Here is a 17,693-nt window from a genome sequence, read left to right on the forward strand (position 1 = left end):
GAAAAAAGAGAGAGGGGGGAGAGAGGCAGCTTATACTATGAGAAAGGCCATAATGCATTAGATACGTCTGTGTATGATGTCTCCCAGTCTAGAGCTGAGCATGAGTCTTGGAGAATTTTTACCTATCTCATTTAATTTTCAACTAGGTCTCTGAGACCTTCTATATCTTGTTATTTATTAGAACTTAGTCCCATATAATGTTTCAAAAGAGGAATTAAAGTTCAATATTTTGTATATTATCAATTTTCTTCTATATTGTTATTATTCTCTAGTTTATTTCTTTTTACTTTTTCCATTTGTAAATGATTATGATCCTCTAACATTTACCCTTTAGAGATACGTTTGTTCCTAAGTGCAATTAAGGACTACCCCAGAAAGTAGACAGTAGCAGTGTGGCCAAAAAAAGTAGCAGGGATTGATTACATTCCTCTTACTGTACTCTGGCTGGGGAATGACGTGAAAAGGAAGGACAGAACTCTGAAGGCCTCATCTTCCCATGCTTCCTAAATTTCATCCCTAGCCTTAGTACTTACTTATGTTATCACTGTTGTTGTCTCTGAATATTCTTCCATGGACTCTAGGCAAATAAACCGATGTACATTTTTTTATGCCCATTTTCTTTATGTATGTGTTTTGAGGATTTAGCCATGTGGACACATATGACACTAATTCACTAATTTTAACTGCTGCATAGTATTATGTTTTATGATCACAGCACAGTTTACTTATCTGCTCTTCCATTGATGCTTAGGCTATTTTCAATTTGTCATTGTACATTTCTCCATGAATACACGTGAGGATGCTTTCAAAACCCTCCTGCTTGAGCCAGGTTTAAGAAATTTGCTTTCCTTATTTTCTGATATAAAATTTGTATGAACCCCAAAGAGTTTATTCATTCAACAGAAATAAACTGAGTTCCTGCTGAGTGCAGAGACACCAGGTGAAGCAGAAACTAAGTCCCTGTTCTTGAGGAGGGGTCATTGGAATGGGATAATTATCAAGTAATAGCGCAAATAAATAGAACATTACAAGTGTAATAAATAACTTGAAGGAAAAGTCTGTCATCCTATAACCATACAACAGGAGAATGTGTTCTTGGTTCAGGGCATCTGTGTTGGTTTTACTGAAGTAGTGATGCTTGGCCTAAAAGGGAATGAGAAATGAGAGAGAACTAGCCTGGTAAGGGATATGCAGTTTGGGCCAGGTGGGGGTAAGCAGAATCACAAGCAGAGGGAACAGCAGATGTACAGGCCTTGGGCTGGAAGAGAAACTGGCCATTTTAGAGAGAAGGCCTATGTGACTGGGACAAAGAGTGAAGGGAAAGAAGGTGTGAGAAAAACTCGAGAACTATTTGGGCCAGAGCACACAGAACCTTTTGGCTTTTAGCTAAGATAAAGGAATACCATGGACTGGTTTTAAGCTAGGAAGTGATACTATCGGATTTGAATTTTGAAACAACAAATTCGCTGGCTCCAGTATGGTGGAGCCTTTGTTTGGATTCCTGCTTCAGTTTCTGCTGGATCCATGTGATTGAAGCTAAACATCTTATATCACTGGCAGGACTCAGTCATTCTCCTGAAGAGTGACTGAAATGAGGAAATGCTCTTAAGTAGGAGGATCTGCTCTTAAGGCAGGATGCACAGCAGAGCGAGGAAAAGGGTTGATATTTTCATGAAGTGGTGAGAATCTTTAGAGAATCAGGAAATGTAAAAGAGGAGTCAAGGTAGGGGAGAATCTGTCTAAGGAAGAGAAAAGGAGGGGGAGAGGAAAGAGAGGCTGAGAGCCTGGCTTCATAAGAAACCTCTTGGTCAAGCCAGTGGGTACAGAGATCAGAATGAACCAGGCAAAACCCAGGGGTAAGGCATTAGCAGAGACTTCAGTTGAAATGTGGAAGGAAAACATAGCTCTCTAGGCAGTCCAAAGTGGACCAAATAGCCCACAAATTGCACAACACAGCAACTAAAATCCTCTAGCCTCTGGGAGACCTGAGTGCGCCTAGACTCAGCCCATGATCAATCTCTCCTTCTTCTTAGAAAATCAGAGCCATGATCTGTGACTTGTGGTACCAACATCATAATGGCTCCTGCTGGGTAATTCTCACACGCCACTCCATGCTCCCCGGGATCTGGCCCCGGTCTCAGCTCAGAAAACATAATTGACAACACTATCATGACTCTTAAAGAACCAACTTTCACTTCACCTATTATCTAGCAGTATGTTTTTCCTTCTCATGCTTTGAATAGATGTTTACTTTCTAAGACAAGGGGGAAAGAAAATGAATTCCGAGACTCAGTTTGCAGTTGGTGAAATGCTTTGCAATCAGAGGGGGAAAGAACTTTTCTGGAAAACAATGATTTTATTTGGCTTTTTCAAAAAGTATGTATTACCATAAGAATGACTCAGCCGCTAACACAAACACAGTTGCAGAGAAGAACCTGATTGAAGCATAATTGATTATGTTGGACAATTACAAATGTCCTTATTAAATAATCGCATTTAAACCACATGATAGTTTTACAACTGATTTATAAAAACAAAATTGTGAAAGTTTAAGTGACATAATTGTTCTCAGTATCACTACAGTTTTCAAATGAAGCAATTTAGCTTTAGAAGCAATTTCACTTCTCATTGCAATGTTATTTTGGTGTCAGGCTGCAAGCTTTTGTTCCACTCCAGAGTTCTAGGAATGATGGTTAACACTTCCCTCTCCTTGGTTAAGGCAATGATGCATTTTTCTAATATACCAGTCCTTCACATTCTGCTGCAGATCCAGCAGGTTATAAAAAGAATGATTTGTAGGCCTCCAACTATTTACATGGTTTCCATTTAATGAGACTATTAGCTTCTGCATGGATGTGGGAAATGTAAATCTTTCTGAGACTGGGGGTATTGGTGAACTCAGAACAAAAATGGCAAAAACAAAGTATCTTGTGTTTGAAGGTATCAACCAATAATGTTAAGACTTTGCATAGTTTTCTCTCAGAACTATATCCCTACCGGAAACCATAAGGGAAATGGCCCGCTATCTCTGGCACATCTCCTGGAATGTTAATCAGAAGTCTGTATTTTCAGGTGCATGAATAAAGACCTTGAAACATTCAACAGATAAAAGCCAATGCCATTAACATTCCTTTATTTAGTTTCTGTGAATTAAATGGTTTTATACAACTACTGTCTCAGTATCACACTCACAACTCCCAAGGCATGTTCTATACTGGTAATAAGAGCTAAACCTTCTGTATTTCATTTCAGTCTTGCTGATAGCATTTATCAGCAAAATCTGGCTAAAAACAGAATATGCAACTTAAGCCTGATCATAACTGGGCTGTAGAGGAGGAAAGTGGGGGATTCTCTGGAGACTGGGAGCACAAATATAAGATTGTATTGTCATTGTGTGCTATAGGTCTTTTACAAACTATAGTGTAAGCCCCAGCTGACAGGCCTTTTCACAACTGACAGAGGAAAATATGAAACTTAAATTCTTCATGACAGATAAATCTGCTGAATGAAAGGAAGACCAATAGGATAATGGTGGGACAAAAAACATATTGCTTTTGGGTAACTCCCTTAAATCTACCTCTTTTGTAAATATACAAAATAGGCATTCAATGAATATTTTCTAAACTCCTACCTATCAGCTTTGCTAAGCAAGCTGTTAAGTTGGAATGATAAAAATAAGCATCTTTTCTTCAGCAGATGAATACAGAGTCTTATAAAACAGGGGTGGCAGATTAAATTTAATATGTGGGCATGAAAGATGCTTCCTGGATGACTATCAACTGGAGCGGATTTCTTGAACCAAAGTTGACATATTACTATTGTAGAAGGCTGATTAATTGAGATATTAAATATACCTAATCCACCATGATTGGGATCTTTGTCAAAGTTTTTAAAAATATGACTATAAGTAATTGCTCTTTTCTGTCAGTGGGTCCCAAGTCCATGAAATGTAACCAGAGACCATCTTTTAGGATTAATATCATTGGCCTTTCCAGTGGTGATACGTACTTTTTACCCTTGTCAAGGGCCCTTAGGGTTCTTTACCTTTCCCATGCTAGTTTAGTATTGGCATTTTTCCCTAGGAAAATTCACCCTGGTTGGCTATACTAGTTCTGCCCAATTCCAGTGGTGGCCAATGGTAAACTACCTCAAACCATGAGAGGCCAGATTAAACTGAAAAGTACAGTTTCTTGTATAGGTTTTTAATCCTTGTGGCTATTTAGCTATTTATTGTGTCACCTCACTGCTCCTGGAGGAAGCTTTCTGAGCAGCAGCACTTCTAGGGGGAGAGGAGGGATTAATGCAGGTTCCTCAGTAGAGGCTGCCTCTCCTGTTAATGGATGGCTGAAGTACCTTGGCAAATCCTAGGTTGAGTTCATAGACAGGTCTTGTTGAGATATCCTGAAGCAAGTTACAGTACCCAAGAGCAGATCTGCCTTAAACTGTCACTTTCCATGGTTGCCAAGTAATTCATGGTTAATCTTCAGCACTGAAATCAAGGTGAGAACTAGAGAGGCAGGGAGGGAGAGGCGGGGGGGGGGGGGGTTGTGGAGAGAGAGAAAGAGAAACAGAGGGAGAATGAATGACTGAAAGAAAAGATGAAACAGGTTAAGAGTGCTGTGGGTCATTTTTCTGACCAGTATGGGTTCTTCCATTAGCCAGACAGTCCTGGAATGTCTGGCAGCAGAACTAGGACATAGTCTCAGGCCATGGGAATCTCCCACTGAATCACAGGGAAGAGGAAGAAAGACAGTGAGAGTTAGACTATGAAAAGGAAGAGGGCGTGGAGGAGGAGGAGGAGGGGAGCCAGCCTGGAGTCTGAGAGAAGAATCCAGGCGCCATGGTGTAACAGCTGCCTCAGGTATGCTAGCCAGTCTCAGCTCGTTCCCAGCTCTTTCTGGCAAGCCCCAGGCTCAGGCACACACACAACATACTCGTGCGCGCACACACCCGCGCGTGCGCGCGCATGCACACACTCACACACACTCTCAGAGCCGTGTCTGTTGTAAAGAAGCTTCTGGCCTGTCCGCAATAGTGTCTTTCAGATACTCACCGAGAGAACTGGGCTTGCTGGGCACTTTTTTCCATAACTGTGGTAAAACAGCCTAAGACCTTGGTAAATAACAAAATCTACTCAAATACAAAGGGATTTAACTTACTCTAAAGGTTATTATGTTTTGTCTGCTGGATTAAAATTGCTTCCAAAGTTATTAGAGAAACTTAACATTAGCACTTACTTTTCTATAAAGAAACAAACCACACACACACAAAGGTGCAGCATTATACAGTAATTATCCAAAATGCTACCGCTTGGAATAATAAGGATGCTATGTGTTTACATAGCATCTTTCTTTTCCAAAGAATTCAAATAGCTACACCACTCATATCCCATTATTCCTATCAACAGTCTTCTATGAGCTATGCGGGTGGCAAGGATAATTATCTACATTAGATAGGAGGAATAACTGAAGCACAGAGAAACATTCAGGATCACACAGTAAGGAAACAGCAATTGTGGATTTACTAAATAAAACATTTTACCTGTCTAGAGTTTTGCTGTTTAAGTAAAATATATATTTCTCTTTTCCATCTTGATTCTCTAAAGACAATTTGCAGCACCTTTCCTTTCTGGGGACTCATCTCTGACCCCTTCTTTGTGTGCAGTCTCTACCTTAGCACTTATCTGAGTTGTAATACTTCATTTATTTGCCTACCTCTTTCCTGATATTATATTCTTCTTGAGGGCCAGCACTTGCTCATCTCTGTACCTCCAATGCTTGAAAAATAGCTGATGCTTCTTAAATGTCTGTTGGTTGAATGAATGAAAGAAAAAAGAATGAATGAATTAATGGACAATCTTCTAAGAAGAATTTCTGACACGGTAACAATAAATGCAAATTTGGGCTTAAACTAAATATGTCTCATCTGATTTTACCTTTGCTGTGACAAATATGTCCACCTCACAAGTCTTTTAAAAATCCAGTGAATACATTTAGAGCTGATTCCTTCCCTGCCTGGGCTGTTGAATTTACTGTTTGGAACAATAAACTGAGACTTGCGAATATAGTAGGGCTCCAGATGGTTTATTGTAATTATTTTCCCCATAGTCTTCTTTTTTTGATATCTAAGAGAAAGCATTTAGATATGGAGGTTTTGGGGAGTGTTAATATATAGTTATTACGCTGTCCCCAAAACCCTTTCCTCTGTGTATTGAATCTTAAAGCCAGATTGTTACTTGGGGGAGGGGGTATAAACCCCAAAATAACAATAGGAACAATGATTGCTCTTCAAGGAGACTACAAATTTAACTCTCTTTTATACATTTTTCAGTGATCAATACAAAAAAGGCAAGGAAATATATGTTCATCTTTACCAGATGTACTTTATGTATCCCCTTACGTTGGAAGCCTAGCAGGAGTAGAATGTCACAACACACATTTACTGAAATACCTGGGGAAATGTAACAAAAAGTGTTAGAGGAAAATGGTCTTTCAGCTAAATTACCTAATATATTTGCTAATGGTATCTGATTTAAAAGCCATAAAAATACCAAGTTAAAAGCACATTAGAAGATGTGTTATATTTATAAGTGTTTGTCACCTTGGCAACAAAAGCTATATTCCAAATCTAACACTAGCTATGATGGGCCAAGACCTTTTAAAATTGGTAAATACTCTTTATGGCAATGATCTGCTTTCAGCTACTGAATGTTACAACTAGAAAAGGCAAGTTCTTCATTGCATAGCAAGTTTTTTGTTGTTTGTTTGTTTGTTTTGCTAGCTTTCTACTATGGGTAAGCTTTTTCTTTCTATTAGTAACTATGGTTTATCATTAACAAGAAAAACATTGCATTTTTGAATAAAGCATCAGTCTTAATTTTTCCCTTCTTGTACTCAGAAATGCAGATATAATAACTTGAAGGTTCCTAAAGATAGAGTTTATCTATCAACTTTACACTTCAGTTCATCAACCACATCACGGACCTTGGTCCATGGATGAAATACCACAGGTGTATACTATAAAATCGACCTTATGCTACAAAAATCATCCTCCTAAACAGCTGGGTGGAATATTCAGTTTAATAGGGGATCTTACACATGTAAGTTTTCACACACCTTTACCTTCCTAGTGAGCTGCATGAGGACTGAAACATTACCTTTCACTGTGTCTCACTAAAATTCTGCTTCCTACATAAAACTAGTAAAAATGGATGATTTGGTAATGGAAACCCATGTTTTAAAAGGTGGATTTCAGATGGACCTGAAGGAGGTTTAGATATGGACTCTTACCATTCTTTGCTCATTTCCTAAGCTCCAATCTGATTTCCAAATCCTATTTTAAAATGTTTGGGCTATGTGCCAGTCAAAGATTATAATTCCAAGAGTCTAACTAGATTCCCATGTGGTTGAACCAATTTTCAGAAGTAAACCATGGAAAAGGTCTGGGTAAACACACATTCTCTGTGGGCTGTGGCTATTCACTGAGAGCCTAGACAAGTTGTCTCTGCAGCCAGCTTGGGAAAACCCAAGCCCAACTCGTGATTTGTAATCATGCTCAGCAGGTTCTCAAATAGACGGGCAACTCAAAGGGCTGAAGACTATCCCTCCTAAGTAACCTTCTCTAACACAAGGAGAGCATGTCCTTCTGCCCAGAAGAATCAGTAAAAATGCCCTACCATAAAAGCAGAGGCTAAACAGTGCCAGGAAGTATATCATTGCTTTCTTTTTATTTTCTAAAGAATAAGGTCTTCTCAGTGAACACAGAAAATAAGGTTTAGTTTATGAGACAGGGACATTAATAGTGCAGAAAGAGAATGTTCTAAAAGAGAACATAAGCCTCCAGCTTGGAACTAACAAATTAAGGTTGCAGCTTTGAGTTCAAATATAAACCTATAAACCATGTGAACAAAGCTGACAAAATATACTCAAACTTAGTTAACCAGATTTACCTTCCATTGACTGAAGCCGAGGAATCACATGGATTGACATGTATTCTAGCAGTTAAACACATTTTTCATTTGATTGATAAATGTAACTCACCTCTGGAGAATGTGTTCTGGTTATATCACATTACCACTAAGCCCTTTGTTTAACTCCTAACAAATCATTTACCAAGTCATAATCTGTTGGCAAAAAAATTTGTCCATTTTTGCCTCAATATGATTTTTAAATAGCTTTGATGGAAAATTACAGCACCTTGTTTTAAAATCATCATATATCATATTATTTAAAGTGCTGACTACGTAATCTCATTTTACACTCCAGAAAATACAAGCAAAAGGCTATTGGTGGCCTGAATTTCACCAAATGTAAAGACACAAGATACTTCAAAATAACTGCCTTTGCTGAGAGAAAAATACAACATGTAGCATCATTCAAATTTCTTCCTAAGGGGATAATGAGCCCACGAAATAGACTGGTTTTTTTTTTTTTGCTCAAATTTATATCCTCTACATAGTAGGCAAGCAATAAATATTTGTAGAATTGAAAATGAATATTACAAAGATGAACTTCAGTAAGTCTATTTTATGCATTCCACATGCTATCCACAAATTAAGGAATGGTTGTCTACACAAATATGTAGCCAAGAAAAGATGTCAGAAGTAGGAGTAAAATAAAATAACATGATCCTTTTCCATTTTGTTGATGTTTTTGTGTGGACACGTTTGCCTTTTAGACCTGAAAGATGAATAAAAATTAGGTAAAGAGGATGGGGCCATAGTAGTGTAACCCAAGGTGGAAAGTGAGAATTAGAATGGCGGGAACATTAAAGAGACTTGCCTTTCTAGAGTGAAAGTTGTAGGTTTAAGTGAGGAGGAAATGTATTTAAGTAGGTAGGGTGGGGCCAGTTGTAGACCAAGAACAGAAACTATTTGTGAAGAGCCAGGCCTTGCACAGTTTCCCTCAGGTGATTCCTCATGACACAACTTTGCAGTGGGTATGATTTTCCTTACTTACAGATTGGAGAGAGTCTCAGAAAGTTTAAATGCCTAACCTGGTGGTTCTCTGCAAGTAAAGATGAGACATAATCCAACATTCTTTCCACTACACTGTATTATATAGAAAACCTGGCAGAGAGACATAGAGATTAACATGCGTAGAAAGCGACAGCATTTAAACCAAGTCCAGAAAAATCAAATCTAAATAAACAATTAAAAAATACAAACGGCTCAAGAGGGCCCCTAACTGCCCTGGGATTTTTCCATGTGTGAAATGAGCAACATCAGCGCATAATCATGTTCTTAACCTCAACAGGGTGACCTGACGAACTTTCAGTTACACATTTCAAAGTAGTACTGATTAAGACTTTGCTGCTTAGAGTGTTACTGTTCATCATTCCAGAAAACCTCAGGTCTGATTTGGAAAGCACAAAATATTCTAAAGGCAGATCTGGTTACAGAAATTTAGACATTGTCTTTTACTGGCAACCTGACAAATCTGCTCCCTACTCTCCTCCCTTTGTGGTTTGCATGCTGCTTCCATATACAACACTGGCATCCCATTCGGAAGTTGTTTGTTGTGCTTTGGTTTATGTTTCATACAACAACTTCCCTGAGCCACTTCTGAGAGAGGATAATAATGACAAATTTGAAATTTTCTCCCCAGAAAAGGAGGCTGTGGTGAAAATGTGAGACGACATTTAAGCAACTACCATTAAAGGCATTTTAATTTTCTGTTGACAAACACGATTTTCCAAATGATTTACAGTGAAGTTTCTGGGCTGACAGCCATACAGCCTGTCTAGGACTACGTTCTCTGGTTCTACCAAAGTGCTAATGAAATCTTCATTCTTCTGCTGGTTACTTTCAGTGGGGGACCTGATAATGTCTTGAAAATCACAGTGCTATTTGGGTTCCTGGTTCCGCAGCTTGTGCTCTCACCTTCCTGGAGTGCCTCGCCCTCATCTCTTAGACCAGGCTCTCCTAATCCCAAACGCTAATGTCAGACCTGAGAGAGGAGTGCTTTAAGGTGCACTGGCCCCACGCTCAGCAGTACGCATATCCTCTCAGCAAAAGCGGCCTAGTTCTCAGGCCCCAGTTCTGCAACCTGGAGTTTTATCTTGTTTCAGATTCAGTCTCCACTAACTTTAATGTTTTCCTATGTTGGGGCAGGACAGGAATAAAGACGCAGACGTAGAGAATGGACTTGAGGACACGGGGAGTGGGAAGGGTAAGCTGGGACGAAGTGAGAGAGTGGCATGGACTTATATATACCACCAAATGTAAAATAGATAGCTAGTGGGAAGCAGCCGCATAGCACAGGGAGATCAGCTCGGTGCTTTGTGACCACCTAGAGGGGTGGGATAGGGAGATGCAGGAGGGAGGAGATATGGGGATATATGTATATGTATGGCTGATTCACTTTGGTATAAAGCAGAAACTAACACACCATTGTAAAGCAATTATACTCTAATAAAGGTGTTAAAAAAAATGTTTTCCTATGTTGAATGCCATCTGTCTTTTTAGCTTGATAGATACCCAGTCTCTCTTGAAGAGTGAAGCTCTGTCGTGCTCTTGTTACTTTTTCATCTCTGGCCTCCTGTTATACACAGGTTCTGCAACTTCCCTGGTGCTTAATGACTGCCCTTCTACTTGTCTAGATTTTTAGTTTTGTTTTCAGTATTATTTTGTACGATACCCTCATTTTACAGACAAGAAAATCGAAACATAAGAAAGTTGGAAGGTTTGCCTAAGGTCTCAACACTGATGACTGGAACTTAGGTCTATGAATTTTGAGGCATATATGCTTTTATATATTGTTGGGTTAAGGCCATTAGATGTTTCCTTTTAAGATATTATTCACTTTTACTTGCATTGTATCTAATATGTCAAGAAATCTTTGGGAAAATAAGTTGTCCCCAAACTTAAAAAAATGTTAAAAATAAAAAGCAAAATACCTACCCTTGTTCAAGGATATTAGTCCATAGGAGGTTTAGTTTATATAGTTTTAAGAAGCACATTTTTTAAAAAAGCATGAGCTTGTTTTATCAGTCATCCTGTTTCTAAACTGTTATTATGATAGACCTCCATTTTATTAAAACATTCTCTTTCCCTTTAGAAGAATTTTTGCTGTAATATAAAAAGTGAGGAATTGTTGTCCATTTCAAAAGTTGGTTTTTACTATTCTGGTGTGTGAATTCTAGCTGAGAGCATGCCCATTTTTATTTCTCCACATCTATGTCTCACCCTATTATTTCCCTCTTCGTCCCACCTAGAACAGTACTATCACTCCAATGGAAGAATTTTTTCACCAGTTTCCTCCCTAGGCCATTAATATGTCAATAGACCTCTGCTAAGTCTATTACAGTTTAAGACACCTTACGTTATGTTAAAATACAATTAGATACCCAGTTATTTTAAAAAATCAATAGCTATGTTAATGTTTTAAATGCTTCATATTTATGGGAACTAGAGATGCCATATGTTCTTCAAGGGTTTTCACTGAACAGAATTTATAATAAAGCCATAAAACCTTATCACTACGGATCATTTAATAGGAAATGAAAATAATAAGACATTACAACGAGACCTGAAATGATGAGAATCTTTGTTGAATTTTATCCCTCCCACATGTCCTCCCTTTTTCTGGAATGGTAGCAGGTGACACATAACTGGCTGCTCACATTTACAAACTGGGTCTACACAAAACCTTTTCTTAGTCCTTAACTCTGTGTTCCTGTTATGTCCCAGTCATTTGGATGTGACCTGCTGCCACTTATGGAGAAACAATCTCTGAGGCATCTGACTTTTAACTGACTAGATATCTATGTTTTTCAGAAAATAACTGCAGTCAAAGACAAAGCCAGTCTTTTTTTTTTTATGGTTTTTGATTTTTGTATCTTGTTTAAGAATGTCTTCCCTACTCAACCCTGCTCAGAAGTCTTAAAGCTATTCTACTGTACTTTCTTCTCAAAGTTTTAAAGTTTTGAAGTTTTGCCATTCATGGATAAATCACCAAACCATTTTGAAGTGTGTGTGTGTGTGTGTGTGTGTGTGTGTGTGTGAATAGAGTGAAGCAGGGCTTTTAAAAAATTCCTGTAACTAGTTTTCTCAGCATATTGGAGTGACTAGTTCATACTTTCCCAATTGAGCCTCATTGCCAGCCCTGTCATATAGGAAGTTTCCATACTGTGTGAGTGTCTTCCTAGCCATTCCATTCTGTTCTGTCAGTTTCCCCAAAGTAATAATATCACTTTACCTTATTTGTGATTGCTTTCAAATACATGTATATCTGGTAAGGCAAGTCCCCTCACCTTGTTCTTCTACTTCTTCAGGAGTATCTTGGCTATTCTTTGTTCTTCCAAATGAATTTTAGAATCAAGTTTTCAATTAAAAAACTATCTGCTGTAACCATATTAATATCAGACAAAAATTATCATGAGGAAGTCTCCTTAATTACTTTGTAAAATTTGAATTCTTATAATGCAGCACTTATCTCATCTACAAAATTTTATAGCTCCTGTATTCTTGATGACATAAGTACATATTTGTTGATGAGTATATAGAGGAAATACAAGTACAAAATTAATTTGATCATCCTTGTTCTATATTAGATTTGCATATTCCTACCAAATTGGCTCATGTGATCCTCTTCTAGATCATTTATATATTTGTATAAGTTAGGGTTCTATGTTAGTCAAGGTTCAATGCAGGAAAGAGAGACCACTTTAGCTATTTATAAGCAGGAAGAATTTATATAGAAAATGAGTTCTTATGAAATCATCAGAAATGTGGAAGGATCAGGCAGTACTCTGGGTCTTTAGAAGGGATTGCAGAATAATACAAAACTGATTCACAAGCTACTACCACTGAGGCACTATTGGAGCCATGCCTGAGTCAAGAACCTGTTACCACTCTGCTGCCACTGCTGCTCTGGCTTCTGGGTACCCAAGAAGCTACAATGCAGGGATTAGATCAGAGCAAGCAGCCACTGCTGCTGTTGCTGCCATCACCACCAGTTCTTCTCACCAAGGAAGCTGCAGATGGACAGTAGGACACTGTTGCAGAGAAATCTGATTTTCACAACCATGTTTATCAGGAGAGAGTCAAAAAGGGACAAAAAATGGCCTCTGCCTCACTTCAGTCTAAATCCTATACTGAGGTCTCAAAGTTTTTGTAAAACCTTGAAAGTGGAACACATTTAGTTTGTCAGAATGATAGATTTGAATATTTTAGTATAGATCTTTCGGTTATATAGGTAAGTTTTGCTTCATGTTTTAAATATCTCATTTTACAGGTATAGAAAATAAGGTACTTCAAGGAATATAAAGGGTTTCCTTTGCATAATGTCACATAAATGGATATAGAACCAGTTATGGAAGTAAGTCTTTTGTCAGTGTTCCTATACATGCCTTAATAATTAAAGAGCTCTGTCTTTAACTGGCTTTCTTATATAGGAAGTATATTTTGGATCCTCATCCATATATAGCACTTATGCACAGTACATTTCAGAGAGCAACCTAACTTAACATCTACCTGACTTATCTGATGTTTGTTTTGCATCCGTAAGGCCCCTAAGCTGTCATGATGACAGCATGATTCAAAATTAATGACAAATGGAAATTCACAGGCCCCCAGAAAAGACAGTTTCTCCCACACTGTTCAGAAAAAACTTCATGCCAGTATATGAGAAAGAAAGTTGCTGCCAAAATGCAATTATGACCCACAACAGAATGTGTTCCCCAAAGTCACCACCATGCTATTAGCAAGAATTCTTCAAAATAAATTCTAATGAAGCTCCCAAAACCTTGTAAGGCCAAACATTACCAATATGAGTTCCTCATTTGCTTGGCTATGGGTCAGGGAAAATCTAAAGGAAATTATTTGTTTCCAAGTCTCTCTTACTCTCACTTACCCTTCCACTTCACCTCCTGTGATGATGGAGCTACTGTTACAGTTCTTACTCTCTCTCTCTAGGGTCTACTATTTCCCCATTCTACTAATGCCCAGGATATGGGGCTTCCTTTGATCAATGAGTGTTTATAGATGTCACGGGCACTTAAGCTTGAAGCTGTTATATGGTGGAGCTTGCTCTCTCTTGGGCCTCTGCCTTTGCCATGAGAAGAACATGCCTCGGCTAGCCAGCTATTCACAGAAAGATGGGGAACAGAGCCTCTTGGTTGACCTATAGACCTGCATTTTGAACCTGAGAAGCCCAGTAGATCCGAGCCAGCCTAAGGCAACTGATCTCTCCCTGATTTGCGTATGCATGAGCAAGCCTAGTAGAGATCAGCAGTTGACCTACAGATGTGTGGTAAATATATGATTATTGTTGTATGTCACTGAGATTTTGTGATTGTTTATTATTCTGTGTTATTGCAGCAGTGGCTAACAGATTCACTCCTAATTCTCTCCCTCTCTCTTTTTCTCTCCTTGTCTTTCTTTATCTTCTTCACCCTTGAGAAGTGTCCCTCCTCAGCTGGTGCTGGTTCCTTAGTTATGTCAGCTGTCTGCTAGATAATAAATCCCAGGTAATCTACTTTTGAAGTTTATTACGACAAAGGAAAGGAGTCCACATAAAAGGATTTGAGCAGGCAATTCTCATTAGCAATGCCTTTTTTCTAACAGGCATTTTTGAAATGTTTTTATTATTCACATGTACATATCGCTATCATTGTGATTAATTTTCACTATAACACCATATAGGATGAATCAAGGTATATAATAAAAATGATATTGAGGGTAACTCTGACTTGTAAGCCATTCGTTATCCCATATTATGGTATTTTCTAGGATATAATCAATTGTGAGAGGAGTCTCAAAAAATCCAAGCCCCCACATGCAATATATAACATCTTTTTTTCCCCTGATCTCGTTTGTTCTTTTTTTTCTTTCTTTCTTTCTTTTTTTCCAGCCTGTCTATTATGGAGCAGTTTGCCAGGCACAGAGTTACCATTCCCTTTTCTCCTTTACCATGTAAATGTCAGTTGAAAATGTGCCAAGTTCCAGATACAATAGAATCATAATACTACCACTGTGCTTCTGGATTAATTAATCATAATGAATGAAATTTTTTGTGATTTTGTATGCCAAGCCTGGAAGCATAATTTAATTTCATCTTTGACTTCTGTAGCCTGAAGCAACCACTTAAACTCAGCTGTCATAAAGCTTTTGGAGGGAAATCAAAAAACACTAAATAATAATAAAAGAAGATTGCAAAAAGGCATAAGAGGAAGTAGAAAAGAAATTCTTTAATATATCAAAAGAAGGGCATATATGTATGTATAAAAGAAGGGCACAATACAATATTGTTTGTTTCCAAATATGAGAATAAAATGTGATGACATTACCTTAAAAAAATCTTTGTTTTTTTCCTCCCAAACCATCTGGAAATAGTGTTAGACATAAACAAAACCCACACTGGAACACTGAATGGGAACATTGAGAGCCTCAATGAAGACTAAACTAATTTGAAATCTATCAGAACTTATTTTCACCTTCAGAACCAGTAAATCATCATGAAAGCTCTAAGTTACCCCTGCAACATGGACTTTTAGTTCTGTTTTTGTTTTGTTCTCTTTGTTTCTAATGTAAGTCCCATCCCCTTGAGGGCTCTCTGTATATGAAGTCAAATTGCTTGTGGTTTAATTTATAATATATAATATTCACTGCTTTCATTTATTGTGAAAATTAAAATGACCATTAAGAAAAATATAAGAATCCTCTGTAATCCCACCACTTTGAGATATCTCCAGCTAATGTTTGGGTGTAAATAATTTCATTCTTTGTTACCCAGGGTATGTGTGTGTATGCCTGGTGTGTGTATAACAAAATCAGATCATGGAATACACATTGTTTTTACTTTTAATAAGATAGCAGGAATATCCTTACTTGTCATAGTGTTCAACGCCCTCCTTTTAATGGCTACCTATTTCAGTGATGTTTCATAGAACCCCAAACTGCTCAGAAATAAATAAATAACATTGATGAACATCTAGCAAGAGAGGAGAGTACTAGAATAAGCTCAGTTTGTGCTTGCAAAGACTTTGATTGAGAATACATCTTGGATCTCCAATATTATTTGAATGACAACCACAGAATTTTAAACTTCAAGCTCATTCACCATGATTGTAAGTCCCTGAAAACTAGAAATTAATAAGCCTGGTATTTCTGAGAAAATAGTTCCACTTTGAGGATGTTTTTTCTGTATCCTCTGAAAATGATATCTCTGCATTCTTTGCTGCTTTGCTGCTGACACCAGTTAGACACGGTTTTCAGTAATACTCTAAGCATCCACCCGATCCCAGGCATCCATCCCATTGTGACATTACAGAAGCCTAGCGATTTAAATGAACATCTCCATGCTTCTTAGCGGCAAAGAACTGGAGAGAAGCAGTAATAAAGCAGCTGACAATACACAGAAAACATATTGAATAGTCAACACCTTCTATTCACCCGTAGGATGATTTCTGGGCAGGATTAGTAGGGAGGAGACAAGAGGGAGTACGTGTAAGTTTAAATCTGCAACAAAAGAGATGAGGCAAAGAAGCATGAGCAAGATGGGATGGGAATAATTATTTGATCAGAATGATGAAAATATAACACAAAAGCCACAGAATCTATTAGGGTTGAAGGGAGAAAATGTGAAAGAACCGAATGAGTTTCATTATAGGAATAGGCTTCAATCCAGAGATTACAGGTGCTTTGATGGTAACTGGGGACCCCCGGCAAAGCAAATCCATATAATCTTTGATTACCACCTCTAGCCACAGTGGAATAACTGTGGATTTAATTTTAGGTTGAATCTACGACTTCAGGAAAAGTATTTGTTTGAATTTTCATCCCATTTAGACTTTTAATAATCATTTTATAAAATGGTGTCAACCCTGCCCAAACCCATCCTCCACTGATGTTAGCACACAAAGCACTGTATATGGTAGACATTTACTCATACTTTTTTTAAAATGGAAAACCAAACATCAGACTAGTTATAGTTACATATGTGTTCAATTTTCCAAGAAAAAAATTCCTACTGGTTTGTAAATTGGGAAACAATCATTGTGATGACATTTCCCACCCATCAACCCCAAAGTAGCTGTGAAACAATTCATTGTTCATTTGATGTAGCAATTTTCACAATACAGAACCAGTGGAAATCTGGAACTGTTTCCCAATGATACCTACCTTATGACTCTAAGAAACTTAAAATAAGTCCCAAAGGACACTCTTAAGGATTAGAAAAGTCTTCCTCTGCCCCAGGATGAGTTTATTTACTTATACTGAGGCTTCAATCTGTTTCCAACAGAAAATAGCAGCCAATAGTGCTGTTGACTGACTAGCTAATTGTCCTAATGCAAGGTCTTTGTGCTATAGCACTTGTGTAGACATTTCTCAGAGATGACACCCGTAATCGAATAGAAAGCCCATGACAATACTTTTCCCCATGGCAAATACTTGGTAGCAACTCTGGCTCTGTAATACCATAAGACTTGGCAACAAAGTCTACCGATAGAAATCTACTCTGGTCTCATGCATGGTTTGAGGGGCCACTTCTTCCCCATTAATCAACCTACAGAGGCCTCTCTTTTTGGAGTTTCCAGAGAATTGGGCTTTTTATTCTATTTCACTTGAAATGGAATTTTACCCGTCTAAGTTCTTCAAGGACAGGTGCCATAGTATAGGTTTTCTAGCCACAGTGGTGGGCGTGGACTGACTTGCTTACCATGTACTCACTGTGATTACTCAATGATGCTAA

This window comes from Eschrichtius robustus, chromosome 8 (genome assembly GCF_028021215.1).
Source record: "Eschrichtius robustus isolate mEscRob2 chromosome 8, mEscRob2.pri, whole genome shotgun sequence".
Classification (NCBI taxonomy): Eukaryota; Metazoa; Chordata; class Mammalia; order Artiodactyla; family Eschrichtiidae; genus Eschrichtius; species Eschrichtius robustus.